Source organism: Schistocerca gregaria, chromosome 2 (assembly GCF_023897955.1).
Source record: "Schistocerca gregaria isolate iqSchGreg1 chromosome 2, iqSchGreg1.2, whole genome shotgun sequence".
Lineage (NCBI taxonomy): Eukaryota > Metazoa > Arthropoda > Insecta > Orthoptera > Acrididae > Schistocerca > Schistocerca gregaria.
The window spans coordinates 505,954,123-505,970,412 of NC_064921.1; the positions used below are offsets into that span (position 1 = coordinate 505,954,123).

At 38.1% G+C, this 16,290-nt stretch overlaps 1 protein-coding gene across 1 annotated transcript in view; it reads right to left on the reverse strand.

Annotated features, from left to right (window-relative positions):
- Positions 1-16,290, reverse strand: part of LOC126328907 (cytoplasmic dynein 2 heavy chain 1) — a 906,666-nt gene that overhangs the window by 87,685 nt on the left and 802,691 nt on the right. The gene's annotated exons all lie outside the window — the stretch shown is intronic.

Sequence of the window (16,290 nt, forward strand, 5' to 3'; positions counted from 1 at the left end):
CTATTTATCATAAAGAAGACATGTTAAGTAGACACAATTAAAAGACACTTACATAAAGCTTGCACCCACAATCTTCATTGGCAAAACAGAAACACACACCATTCATACACACAAGCAAGCACATCTCAGCGTGTGTTTCTCTTCTGCTGATGAAAGATGTAGCCGAAAGCATTATATAAATGTCTTTTAATTGCGCTTGTCTGCAACTTGACATGTCTTCTTTATGGTAAGAAGCAATCTATCTTTTCCCACAGTGATGATGTTGCTACCTGGAGTTTCCATTATAACAAAAGTCAGACATGTTTAATATATTTTATAAAATTATGACACACAATTAATTGGAGGGTGCCACTTGCCTTCCAGAGGTGAAATTCTTACTGTTGTTGTCAGACATCTCTAAAAATACAGGAAAATATCCTAGCTTTCAGGATTATTAATTTGTTTTTGAAGAATAAAATAATAATTCCAAATGTTTGGCAAGTGGCTTACAATTTAATGTATGGCTATGAGCAGTACCAAGAATTTTATCTCCTGAAGATAAGTATGGTCCATAATTCTATTCCATAATTTTATAGTAGTCTCAGGTCAATTTTCGTTTTGATATCATTAATGAATTTACCAGACAAAATATTAGTCTCCATCAAAGAGCATACTAGCCAATTTGGAAGTCTGTTAATGGTGTAGAAATGATAATAGGTAGTCTGGTGATGATCCACCAATGATGTAATACGTGGCTGTGAGGAGGTGTGTATGTGCCAGTCAGTGATATGGAATCAGAACAGTAAAATGGGTTGAAAAGGAGATGTGACAGAATGGCAAACAAGTACTAACATGTTTGGATGTGATCACACTGTGAATGAAGTTGCTCAATCTGTTGGTGTGTCAATGCAGACTGGCCAATGTATCAACAATGAATGGTGTATCACTCGCAATCATGTAACATGCCATAAGAACAGTAGTCATAAAAAGACCCTGAGTGACAGAGACTTAGAGTAGGTTTTAAACTGACACAAATTGCTGCTGTTTGTGAATACAGGCCCTTATCAACCAATCGGCAAGCAAACATTGAAAAACAAAGGTAATGAAATGCAGTCAAATTCAGTTATGTGATGCTGATGGAATTAGATTAGGAAATTAGATGCTAAAAGTAAGTAGACGAATTTTGGTATTTGGGCCAGTGTTTTTCAGAGGTATGATGCAATGTTCCTTTGGACATGCAAGCAGTATTGTACTCATGCCCTGACACTGGGAAAGTGACTTTAAATTAAAATACCTACCCTGTGTAGGATATACATAAAGAATGTATGAATGCAGGTTGTAGAAACACAGCTAGCCTTGAGCCATTCTCGGATAGCCTGATGGTAAGGCACAATATGCAGGAAAACCGGATTCAAGTCCCAATTCAGCACAAATTTTTGTTGTTACGATTCAGTTATATAGCTGATGATTGTCCATATTTACAACTACGAATACATTTAATTTACTTCATAATTGCTGTAGTTGCCACAGTGCCTGTTCCTTCAGACACGCATACATCATACTTCTGAAAAAACAGGCACTGCAATATAGTATTTCTAAAATGTGTGGGACTCATAACAAGTACAACGAAAAGGGATATTTAATGCATAAAAGAAGGGTATCATGAATGGTCATGAGTCCGTTTGATCAATAGAAGAGTGTCACAAAGATGTTGAAAGAGGTGAGCTGGGAAACTCTTGAAGATAGATGCAATCTAACCTGTGAAAGCCTACTTAGAAAATTTCTGCAACCAACTTTAAGTGATGAACCTATGGATATAAACCACACCCTATGTATCACTGCCATATGGATCTTGACAACAAGATTACACTAAGCACAGTCTGCACAGGGGTGTTAAAGCAATCAGTTTTCCTGCATTCCATAGATAAATCGAACAGGAAAAAGTCCTAATACATGAAAGTACTCTTTGCCATGCACTTCAGTGATTTTCAGAGTGCAGATGTAGATGATGTAAATGTAGATGTCTAGCAAAGTAATGTGGTGTTCAGGCCAAGCACTGAGTTCAGATCAGCTAAGTTACCTTAAATGACACTAATACTTTTGTCATCAATATTCTACAGTCGGTACATGTCATCATTCTATTATTGTTTGAAATGGTGCCTGCTGAGAATTTGATATTAGATGGGGACGGCACAAATATGGGTGCAAGAAAAAAAAATAATAATAATAATTTGATTCCTAGTTTACATTTCCCCAGTTCCTCGACTCCTGCATTTGTGAGGATATCAGCCAGGTACTGAAAACAATCATTTTTCACAGAAGCCATGATGCTTTGCTTTGGTTCTCCTCTCATATAACAGCCACATAATAAAATATATCTGGATATCTGAAACAATGATGTGAAGCCACTGAACACATCACATAGTGCAACTGGTGCTAATGTACACAAAACAACGAACTTAGGAACAGTCCTTACATTTTATTGACTTGTGTAACCTATTGTAACCAGAATACGACAGGTGACCCCTGTGTACAGAATGTAGACAGGTAAAGTGAGGTATGAATCATATTAACATGCCAAGATAACTTTTACTCACAGACAACTTTTGTGGGTTTGGCTCAGTGTTCTCACACAAAAAGACGATTTTATTTCTTGTATCAGCTATGTATTGATGTTTATATACAGTACTTATTATACATTCATTCTGTACCTTCAGAGAACATTTTCATGTATTATCTACTCTTCCTCTCCAGGCCCCACAAACCACAGTCAGTGTTCAGCCTCATCAAGCACACTTCTCCACAGGATTCTGTCCTTGGCATCCTCTTTCCTTGCTCTAAGTATCTGAAGATCATTGGCCACATGGTCTGTCCATCTTATTTTTGGCCTATCTAAGGTTTGTCGCCCTCCAGGTCTCTTCTACAACACTTCTCTCAGTCTTGATTCCTGCTCTCTTCCATAGACATGCCCAACCCACATTAGCCTTCTTGTCTTGACTTTCACAAAAATATCTGATTCATTAGACATTATCCTGAGCCCACTATTTCTATTTTTTTCTTCTTTGCCATTCTCCTCCTTCCTAAACTGGTCCAAATATCTTCTGTAGGATATTATTTTTGGAAACCTTCATCTTTCTCTCTGTATCCCTATCTACACTCCTGGAAATTGAAATAAGAACACCGTGAATTCATTGTCCCAGGAAGGGGAAACTTTATTGACACATTCCTGGGGTCAGATACATCACATGATCACACTGACAGAACCACAGGCACATAGACACAGGCAACAGAGCATGCACAATGTCGGCACTAGTACAGTGTATATCCACCTTTCGCAGCAATGCAGGCTGCTATTCTCCCATGGAGACGATCGTAGAGATACTGGATGTAGTCCTGTGGAACGGCTTGCCATGCCATTTCCACCTGGCGCCTCAGTTGGACCAGTATTCGTGCTGGACGTGCAGACGGCGTGAGACGACGCTTCATCCAGTCCCAAACATGCTCAATGGGGGACAGATCCGGAGATCTTGGTGGCCAGGGTAGTTGACTTACACCTTCTAGAGCACGTTGGGTGGCACGGGATACATGCGGACGTGCATTGTCCTGTTGGAACAGCAAGTTCCCTTGCCGGTCTAGGAATGGTAGAATGATGGGTTCGATGACGGTTTAGATGTACCGTGCACCATTCAGTGTCCCCTCGACGATCACCAGAGGTGTACGGCCAGTGTAGGAGATTGCTCCCCACACCATGATGCCGGGTGTTGGCCCTGTGTGCCTCGGTCGTATGCAGTCCTGATTGTGGCACTCACCTGCATGGCGCCAAACACGCATACGACCATCATTGGCACCAAGGCAGAAGCGACTTTCATCGCTGAAGACGACACGTCTCCATTCGTCCCTCCATTCACGCCTGTCGCGACACCCCTGGAGGCGGGCTGCACGATGTTGGGGTGTGAGCGGAAGACGGCCTAACGGTGTGCGGGACCGTAGCCCAGCTTCATGGAGACGGTTGCGAATGGTCCTCGCCGATACCCCAGGAGCAACAGTGTCCCTAATTTGCTGGGAAGTGGCGGTGCGGTCCCCTACTGCACTGTGTAGGATCCTACGGTCTTGGCGTGCATCCGTGCGTCGCTGCGGTCCGGTCCCAGGTCGACAGGCACGTGCACCTTCTGCCGACCACTGGCGACAACATCGATGTACTGTGGAGACCTCACGCCCCACGTGTTGAGCAATTCGGCGTAACGTCCACCCGGGCTCCCTCATGCCCACTATACGCCCTCGCTCAAAGTCCGTCAACTGCACATACGGTTCACATCCACACTGTCGCGGCATGCTACCTGTGTTAAAGACTGCGATGGAGCTCCGTATGCCACGGCAAACTGGCTGACACTGACGGCGGCGGTGCACAAATGCTGCGCAGCTAGCGCCATTCAACGGCCAACACTGGGTTCCTGGTGTGTCCGCTGTGCCGTGCGTGTGATCATTGCTTGTACAGCCCTCTCGCAGTGTCCGGAGCAAGTATGGTGGGTCTGACACACAGGTGTCAATGTGTTCTTTTTTCCATTTCCAGGAGTGTATTCTCCATATTTCTGCCCCAGATAATAATACTGGTCTCATTATGATTTTATTTATCCTTGTTTTGGTTTCTCTTGATAAAAATTTTTTATGACAGTAGTTTGTTGAGTGAATATGATGTTCTGGATTCCAGTTTTATCCTTGCTTCCGTTTCTTGTTCCTCATCATTTCTGTTTTTTACTCCGACCCCCAGATATCTAAACTATCTTGTTTCTTCAGACACATCATCATCAATCTCTATGGTTTCCCATCTATTTATCTTATAATTTCTTTCTGCCCTCACAAATGATGTTTTCTCATCATTTAACTCTAATCCAAGTTCCTTAGTTTTTGAAACAGCTTTTTAGTGAGTATTTTCAGGTCATCTAGATTTTCAGCAATTAATTCTCCATTGCCCCCAAAGGCCAGTATTATCATTTCCTTTTCCTATGCTATTTCCCTCCTCTGCTTCACTTGTTGCATCCAGAGCTTCCTGTATTATTACATTCAACAAGAATGGTGATGTGGCACCAATGAGGTTGACACCAGCATCAATATCCATTAGTCTTTGGACTCTGAGCATCATCTTTGGACTCTGAGCATTGTCTTTAGGCTGTTCCGCCATGTTCAGTTCTTTGTGAGCCTTGCTTGTGTTTAGGTGAATAAATGAACTACTGCTAAATAGGTGTTGTTTGGTGTAACCAACCCGAACTTCTCCCTCAGTGATATTCCACCTTCTTGCCTCACTCCTGATTTTATGTCGAAAGCCACAGAATGTTCTCCACCCATTTCCAATATGCCTTTTGAGCCTTCCAGTGCAACTTTAGTAAGACTTGCAATGCTCTTTGGTATTCCAGACTTCTGCATTTTCTCCTACAACTTTTCTCTGTTTATATTATTGTAGGCTTTGTTAAAATCAATAAACAATACTGCCACTGTTTTGTTGTCTTCTCAACATTATGATGCAACTTCTTTCAATGCACATATCAGATCAGTGGAATCCTGCTTGCTTCTCCTCTACTATCTGTTTTAAATAAGATTCCAATCTTTTCTGGTGAATCTTGGGAACACTTGTAGGCTGTACAAATTAATGAGATGTATCTATTATTTCTCCATTCTTCTTTATTTATATATGTATCACCCTTTTTATGGATTGTTGCTATGACCACTTCTTTCCACTCAGATGCCATTCTTTCATCATTCCAAATGATGGTCACAAGTTTGTGTACTTATTTTGCAATTCTATCTGCTCCCTTCTTAAGTAGTTCAGCTGTTATTCCACTTCTCCCCGATGTTTTGTTGCTTTTTAGTGTTCTGACTGTGTCTACAGTCTCTTTCAATGTTGGGGGGGCAACTAAGCTCTACGTTTTCATTTATTACAGATGTATATCCATGAAGTATGAAAAAAACTAATAAGATATGGAATTTAGAAAGTAATTTTCAGAATCTGTGGAACTAAGTCATTTTTAAAAACCTCTTCATTTGAAAACAATAAAAAAGTTGAAAAACTGGAGTTTGGTGTAATCTGTTTCAGACTCCTGCTGTTTATACAAGAAAAATGGCAATTTTAATGTAACATTATACTCTTTCTCACTGCTTTAATGGAACAGGTTTTGAAGCTACTTTTGGAGTCAATCACGTGCTCAACAACACAGCTTGGCCTTATGTGGCCAACAATGGTTCAGTTGCAGCTTGGTAGAAGTCATTCATATGTGTAGACAGCTGGTTAGTGGTCATGTCCACATAATGAAAGGCAGCCAAAGAACTTGCAGCCTATGAGGTATTAAGGGTGTGCTTCTGTATAGCTACTTACTTTATGTGATTGTAATATTAAGCATATATATTATCTAAAAATAAAGATGCTGTAACGAAAGCATTGGTATGTTGAAAGGAGACAATAAACACACACACACACACACACACACACACACACACACACACACACACACAAATTTCAAGCTTTTGCAACCCACGGTTGCTTCATCAGGAAAGAGGGAAGGAGAGGGAAAGACGGAAGGATGTGGGTGTTAAGGGAGAGGGTAAGGAGACATTCCAAATCCGGGAGCGGAAAGACTTACCTTAGGTGGAAAAAGAGACAGTTATACACTTGCACACACACACACACACACACACATATCCATCCGCACATATACAGACACAAGCAGACATGCTTTCATTTGGTAAGTTACAGCATCTTTATTTTTAGATAATTTTTCCCACGTGGAATGTTTCCCTCTATTATATTCATAAGCATATAGATTGATATAGCACTGGTGATCTGCTATGAGGAAGCACCCATACACAAAGAGCTTGTTAAGTTTATGGCACATTAAGCAAGAAATGATTCATCACTGCTACCTCTGGCTTGTAAGAATGTACAGGTTTTTGAAGTGGGAGGATCTGCAGCTACCAGAGTGGTGATATTGTTGATGACTGATAGGTCAATGTTTTTATAGAGCCATCTGAGAGATGACAGGCAGTTTCAAGGAAGGTATCTTTTTGAGTTGATCTAAGGTGGACCAGGTGAACTCAATATCAGAGAAAGTATTAAGATTGTGGAGAAAGGAGACGCGAGTGTCTTGGCTATCATTCATGATTAGGAAGATATGATTAACAAAACTGAATCAGACAACAGACTTTGATACCTGTATGTATATAGACTGGCATATGAGGGTGCCATATTTTGTTTGAACACTTTCCCCTCAGACAATCATTTGTCTATGTGTGCTAACTTACAAAATATGATGGGAGGTCTGGAGTTAGCAGCACACTGGAAGACATATTTTTTATGGTAGCTTTACTACCATGGTTACCATGGTTAATAGAGAGGACAAAATTTTTTGTTCACTGTTTTGTTTGCATTGTATCTATATTGTTCTTCTTATTTAATGTAGTTAGAATTCCATTTGGCTCTTAAGCTACTAGGCTTTTTGCAGTCCTCCAATTAGTCAGCACACTATGCTAATTTTCCAACATACTCAAATTTTCTATAAATTTAAAAAAATTAAAAAAATAATACATAACCGTACTTTGACTGTCATTCTCACACATTCCCAGGAAGTTGTGAAAGATAGTACTCCAACTGCGTTCTCTCCAAGGCTTTGGACAGGGTGTATTTATACACCTTTTAACAATTATGTTCTTTGACATTATTATGTTATTTCATGTTTGATGTTACAATGGCAATAAGTTAATTCCAGCAAAACTGATATTACAGAGTTTTAGTAGAAATTAAAACAAGTCAATGGTAATGCATATTTCCAAAATTAATGATCTTTTACAAGTGCAATTTTGAAACATACATACAGTTAACAATTAAATTCTTATTATTCAGTCCAGAACATTCTCGAATATCTTTATGTAATTTAATTAATTATGTGATTTTATGAAACAATTTTGAGCTGGTAACATTTCTTCAACATCAAATTACAATTCAAACGCTCAAAATGACTTTTTACAACATTTGAAGGCTAAACTGTGGAATAATTACGTACATCACAAAATCTTTAAATCCTGTTACAAAAAATTAATGAATCATTCTTCTAACATTATTTATGATACAAACTGTCTTTCTGAATCAAGTTACGTCTCCAGTTTGAATGAATATTCACTAGTTTTCTTAATATGTGGACACTGCACTGAATTTCTCTACAGAATGTTCCAGGAGCATTAATTACGAGTTTAATTGCAGATTTTTAGTCGGTGATTTCTGCAAGAATATGTTGACTGATTTGCAAAGATACATACATGTTAAGGTTTTCCAAAATTAATGGTTTACACAGTTAGTTTGTGTTAAGGTAAACAATGATTTATAGTAATTGAATTATAACACAAAACTGAATGAAAAAGGTTACCAACATTTATACACTATTAACACTGATTCCACAACTTGTACTTTATCTTAAAAACATCTCGAAATTCATATCAAAGCGATAATGACTTATTTTACATGTACATTACTTTACCTGATTAAGAACATACATTAACTGGTCTGTGACACAGTTTAATATTTTTGTTACAACTATTTCACACTGTTGCACAAAGTGACCTTATTCACTAAGAGTCCTTATGCACTACCCACATCTGTTTTAGCGTGTATCGCATACTATGAAACTGCTGTATCGAGTACTCCACATGACCCAATACAGCCTGTTTCATTGTACTGGGTATCTATCCCTAATTAACAAACATCAGCAAAAGTGCATCTGGATACCATTTATATTAACCCAAATCTGAAGCGTTCTCTTCCTTCATTCTGCATGATCCAAAGACTCATATGGTACTGTCAAATCTCAGTACATATTTCAATGTTTCACATACATAAAAGTCTCATTGATGGTGCATTATATGACCAAACGTTACATCTCCTACTGTGCTAAGCACTAAGTTTTCCATACTATCACCTCCATATTTTATATTAAGCTTGGATGTAAGATGCATTCTATGATTTTTACATCAAATATATAGCCATGAAATGACGTTCTGCTCTGAACACTATACAGTATGTTTATTATATATTTTATTTAGATTGTATTGTTTATTGTAATTTTTCTTTCAAGTGTGTCATACCTGTTTTACTTCTATGATAAAATATAGCTAATTGCTTAGCAGATTACACAGGTACCTGTAATCAGACTTCATTTTATGCCTTACAGGGATCCATTGAATGGCAGTATAATGCTTTCAATCTTTATACTGAAGCTCACTTGATGTGTCTTATTTTTACCCACGAGAATTTCAGAATAGGACTGTAACTCCAAAACTAGTAGCAAAGAAAGGAATAAAGTGTACCTGTCAAACTGCTGTTTCCATAAAAAGTAACTCACAACACATTTGTTCTCCTGTGAAGTTTGATGTGACGATTCAAATACAGTTCACAAGTAATAGTAGCATCCATAAATATAACACCAGGAATGATGATAATATCCAAGATCCATAACTGAACTTTACTTTTGCACAAAAAGGAGCAAAGTATGCAGTTACAAAAAGATTTAGCCCCCCCCCCCCCCTTGTGAATTATAGGTGTTTGTAAAGAATGAAAGCTTTGGAAATAAACTGAAAGCATTTAATCATTTCTACTTGACAACTGCTTCTACTACACCAGTGAATTACTGAGAAGATAGCATGTATGTGGTTCGGTAGGGGTTAAGTTTTTTTTTTTTTTTTTTTTTTTTTTTTTTTTTTTTTTTTTTTTTTTTTTTATGTGTTAGCTTCCTGATGTGTTCCACACCATGGCAAGCTGTTGCCAACTGTGATCCATGGAAAAGCAAGAAACTAATTTAAACTATGGACAGTTTCTTAAAATGAAAAAGTAAATGAAGCAAAGATCAGATATTAGGTTAGGAACTGGAAATAATTATATGGTGGGAAGGAGAATATAAACAAACTTGGGTGAATGTGCAGTGGGATAATCAAACAATGGAAAATCAATGTAACAATATTATGAAGAGAATACTTGTTACTTACCATGAGAAAGAGATGCTGAGTTTCAGACAGGCACAAGAAAAAGACTGTCAGAAAGTGGGCTTTTGGCCAACAAGGCCTTCATCGGAAATAGGTAACTAACACACACACACACACACACACACACACACACACACACACACACACACACACACACACATGACCACAGTCTCTGGCTGCGGAGGGTAGCCAACTGACTCTCCTACGTAAAAGATACCAACAATTTCCTCCACCGACTCTCCACAGTTCCTGTTCCTTCACTGTTCCTGTTCCTTCACCACTTGGTGCCGTGCCCGTTACCACTGATGCCGTCTCCCTTTACACTAACATCCTTAATGCCCGTGGCCTTACTGTTACTGACACTACCTTTCCCAATGCCCATTGGATTCCAAACCTAAAACATCCTTCCTACTCACCATGAACATTTATATCCTCACCCACAATAACTTCTACTTGGAAGGTATTAACTACAAACAAATCTGAGGTATGGCTATAGGCACCCAAATCGTGCCATCCTATGCCAACCTATTCATGGGCCACCTAGAGGAAGCCTTCCTAAAACTCATAATCTCAAATCCCTTACCTGGTTCACTGATGACATCTTCATAATCTGGATAGAGGGTGAGGACACCTTATCCACATTCCTCTAGAACCCTAACACTTTCACCCCCATTCATTTCACCTGCTCTTACTCAACCCAGCAAGCCACCTTCCTTGATGTTGACTTCCACCTCAGAGAGGGCTACAACAGTACTTCCATCGACATCAAACCTAGCAACCACCAGCAATACTTCTACTTCGACAGCTGTCACCCATTCCACACTAAGAAGGCCCTCAAATCCCACCTCACCACCCCTGGCTGTTACATCTGTAGTGGCAAGTGGTCCCTCTCAAAATATACCAATGGTCTCACTCATGCCTTCACGGACTGTAATTACTCTCCCAATCTTGTACAAAATCAGATCTCTCATGCCTTATCTCTCCAGTCACCTGCCACCTCCCAGAGTCACACCATCTGGCCACAGAGGAGCATTCCCCTACACCCCCAAATGAGAAATATCCTATCCACTATCTTTCCCACCCCTCCCACAGTGGTATTCCGCCACACACTGAAACTAAACAATATCCTCATCCATCTCTACACAACCCCTGCTCCCAACCCCTTGCCTCATGGCTCATGTCTCTGTAATAGACCTAGATGCAAGTCCTGTCCCATCAAAGTCAGGGCTATTAGTGATGTGATCTACGAGCTAAGCTGCCACCACTGTGCTGCATTCGTCATGGGCATGACAACCAACAAGCTGTCTGTCTGCATGAAAGATCACTGACAAACTGTGGCCAAGAAACAGCTGGGCCATATTATTGCTGAGCATGCTGCCCAACAATACAATCTACATTCCCATAATCTTCCTGTTCTCAACCTTCATTATTCATTGTATGGACCCATGTAGCCTTTTCCCTGCCCCCATTCCAGCACTGCATAGTCCTCCATTCCACTAATGCACCCACAGTCTTTTTAATTCTCCCCTTTTCTGCTAACCCCTGCCCCCCACTCCATCCTCTGCCTCCCAACTGCATCTAACTGCACTACTGTCTCTCCACTTCATCCCTGTATGCTCCCACAAGCTGCACTTCATCGTACCCCTCCACTACCCTGGTATCCCTCCCTTTCCCCACTCCAGCCTCCTCCTTTCCTCTGCCATCCAGTTGCTTCTCCGATCATGCCCCACTGCTCGCTGCCTGGCCAGAGACTGTGGTCACATGTGTGTGAGTTGGTTTGCATTGTGTGTGTGTGTGTGTGTGTGTGTGTGTGTGTGTGTGTGTGTGTGTCTGTGTTGTCTATTTCGGACGAAGGCCTTGTCGGTTGAAAGATCACTTTCTGGCAGTCTTTTTGTTGTGCCTATCTGCAACTCAGCATCTCCACTACATGGTGAGTAGCAATGGGATAATCAATAGAGAAAGAACTGAAAATAAAATAGGAAGGTAAATACTGGAGACAAAGATGGGAAACAAACATCTATATGGGATAACTAAAAGCAAGAGCGTGAAAAACTACTTCAGGGACATGGTACTCTGAAGATATTAAAAATGATAATTAATCCCAATGACAGTAATGGGAAAGAAAAGATCACATAGGGTCTATGAGTCAGTCATGTGCGAGAAATATGACATTTGTCGACTGGTTTTGTGCAGGAAAGTTAGGCAAAATATTCTAAAATGACATATGGAAGCTGGGTGGAGCAACAGTGTTGTGAAATATTTAAAGGAAATACTAGTAAACTGATGGCTATTAGCTATCTGGAAAGAAAAATATTGGATGAGCAGTTAATGAAGCCAGTACTTAGAGCAGTGTAAAAAATATGTACATGCCCACTAAATTAGTGAGCAAGAGGTGATTCATGTAAGTAACGAAAGAAACAGCTGAACAGCAATAGATCTGAGAAAGAAACATATGTAACTGTAATAAAGAATAGATAATACTAGTATATTCTGTCTTGTCTACTGTCTCCCTTTTTATTATGAACAGCTTATCATTTCTCCTGTCTGTACCAATGTTGTGAATTCATCATATTTCTATACCTATTTCTATTCCTTTCCCCTCCTGTCCTTCCCTCTCCACACCTTTGCCACCCAAATCCCCTTTCTCTTCCCTATCCCTGCCTCTACCTTGTCTTTCTCATTTTCTGTGACTGCAAATATTTGTTTTATTCAATGACCAGTTTGGTCATTACAACTATCATCAGCTTGACTTAAAACAGTGTGTTCATATTTATGAGAAGAGCACTAATATAAATTAATAACTTTAACATTGAAACAGATAAAAATAACTCTATTAACTATTTAGACCTGATGATCATGAAAATAGACATTATGTTCAGCATTTATTCAAAACCTACATGTGTCAATAACATTACTCATGCCAAAGCCTGTCATCCAATACAATACAAAAAGAGCCTTATATATAAGTAACTAAATATATCAAAACGAAACAGCCATGGGAATGGATACATAGTGAGCTCTGTCATGAGACCACATAATAAGATAAAGAAGAACACAAATACACAAGCGAACAGAAAGCAATGAAAAGTAACAAAAATTTTGTCCATGTGACATATTATGGGCAAGTTTCTCATCAGCTAGAGAAGCAACTGAAAAACACAAACATCATATGCAGCTTTGAAATAAATAATACTCTGACACTGTGGCTTAGACACAAGATAGGCAGCAAACATAATAAATTTCTCAATTTGGGCATCGTCAAACTCATTCTGATGTCAGTAAGAAATTTTATATTGAACAGACAGACAGACAGAAAACTTACTATTAGATTTAGGGAACATACATATCTGCAGAACATAAATGCATTTGAATAATGTATGACTGTACACACGTATACTACAACAACAAAAAAATAACTTGTGCTGAAGAGTCATCTATTGAACCTTTTGGAAGAAATTGAGATCTACAGGAATAAGAAATATGACCCCACAAACTGTTGAATGAACAAAAGGAATTTACACTGAATACCTATATTTCTTGTATGACAGGCTGTTGTGGTTCTTAAATGCCCTGATATTCTACCTCCATCAATTTGTTTTTTGGCCCTGGCCCTGTGTCAACCATGCTTTCTTGGCTCTATTTTTGTGAGCCCACTGTGCCTGGGGCTTTTTTGTGTTTCAAGATGCTGCTTTCAATCAACTTCATTATGTCCTACATATCATACGTTGCAGAGGTCTATTTGGGAGCAAGTTATTACAATTTATCTAACATTTTACTGTGAGTGGATGTTTAAGCTTTAACTCTTTTTTTAGTTACATTTTTAACTCATCCTATTTTGAGTCTTGTAGAATGTTAAACATTATGTCTCTGGCCTTGTAAGGAACCATTGTAAACAGTGCTAATGGTCAGCATCATCTAGCAGCTGAGGCCGCTCCACTGTTTCTATTGCTGCTGTAAGCATAGTGTGCTAACGATGGGCCTACATTATGGGTCATGACTGTTTATTACAATTTTATCACATTTTTATACTACATGCAACTGCCAATCATGGCTGTAAATTTTATTTGCCTCTTGTATTAATTTCAAGGAGAAAGGTATGTTGTTTATTAGATGCTTCTCAGATGTTTGAATCAATGCTACTAATATTAATTTTGTTAACTTATCATAACAGTCTTACTCATAAATAGGCAAATTATTTTTTAGAGCCATAGTGACTGAAGCAGGCCATAGAAAATCTGCGATCACGGGGAGTTTTGGTTTCCACATAATTATGTAGGAACAGGACAACACTGTAAATCTAGGTCAAATATCGCAATACTCTCTACAATTGATCTGGAATAACAAGTAAATGTAGCAGATTATCTTTTCAAGCAATTAACTTTCTCTTTATTAATAAGAAGTATCAAAAAAGATTCTGTTGCTCTCCCTCTCTCCTTAGTGTGTTGTGGAAAGCATACAGAAAGTGGTTAGGCTACTATCAGGGCATAAAAATTTATTTCAAAATATAAGATTGTTTTAAAATATCACTTTTGTTTCCAGCAAAGAAGAAGCATAAAGGCATGGGTTTAGGACAGTTTTTTACAGTGGCTTACATTACAGCTTTATACAGAAGACAAAAAGTAATTATATATACAAGTGCAATGAATATAATTGTTCTAAATGGACAACAATAATGCCAGGTGATTCTCAACATTCCATTTTAGTATGTATCTGATTTTTGTTCTAAGTAAATGTATTTCCCATCTGTCAGTTTTGTTTGCAGATAATACATCTATATTGATTGAAAATTGTGAAGCAGTTAATAGCACAAAAACTTAGATTCCTGGGAAATAGCTTGATCCTGAAATCTTGCAAATCCATATGGTACAGTTCAAGACAAAACAGTCAGAATATCATGAAATTAAAATAGGTCACAAACTAAAGACTCAGCACAAATGGGCTCTATTAAATTCCTGGGGTTATATGTGGCTACAAATACAGACTGATTTAGACAACATTACTGACATGAATACACAAAAAAAGAATACATACATACATATTTTGTATAAACTATATAGTTGGGAATTGCTTTTGGGGTAGCTCAAATAGTACGTCTTGTACACTGGTCCAACACGCAAATCCAAGGGAATCATTTAGTCCATTATATAAAAGTTTGTAACTCTGATCATAAGTTTTTCTCAGAAAGCATAGCTGCTCATTCACAGTAAAAATCATTTCATTATTAGCAATCAACTGTATCTCATTAGCTAATATTACTATAAATTAAATTACATAATAAAATCATAATGGTTAGTAAATACACATCATGAGATGAGCAAATGACTGTTCACAATTCTTCTTTTGAGCTAAAGAGAAAAATATGTAGCAATACATGTAATGCTATCATGTAATACCCTTACGGACAGGAAAATTTCACAGAATAGATTACACAAAAAGTGATGCACAATTAGCAGTTTTTGGCGAAATAACAGGAATTTGGCAATTTTGTTGAGATATCGTGAAATTTTTAATTTTGTCATATAAAAATGTTATAAATTTGGGGACAGAAAATTTCTCATATTTGTAACCAACAGTAACTGAAAAGTCACTTCTAATCTCCTCAATGCTGACATTTGTGTATAATCTTATATTTGCTGCTGATTTCCCACATAACAGATTTTGATGCGACAATGAAAATAAAATAGCACCACAACGAGAAAAAATAACACGGTATTATGCAAAACAAACCACTGAATTTGGCACAAACAACATAAAAATTGACAAAAAAACTGTGTTTGGCAAAATTGACAACACTGAATTTGCAAAACTAAACAACACTGAATTTGGTAGTAAATAATGTTGAATTAGACAAAAAATACCAGTAAATTTAGAAAAAAGTACTAAGTTGGCAAAAAAAATAAGAGCGAAATTAAGCAAAAAAGTAACTCTGAGTTAGGCAAAAAAATTACACCAAACTTGGCAAAAAGTAGCACTGAATTTCACAAAAAATAACAGAATATTTTAAGAAAAACATGGAAATTGGCAAACAAAAGTCACCGAGTTTGGCAAAAACAATGTTACCCTGTAGTTAGTAAATAGAACACCAACCTTGGCAGAAAACTAATAACGTATGTGGCAAAATGACATCAAATTTGACAAAAAATATATCAAATTTGGCAATAAAACACACAATTTGACAGAAATAAACACAATATTTGGCAAAAAATAATGCCGAATTTGGCAAAAAGTAATACCAAGTATTGAGAAATTCAAATTTGGCAATTTAATCACTGAATTTGGCAAAAATTACACTAT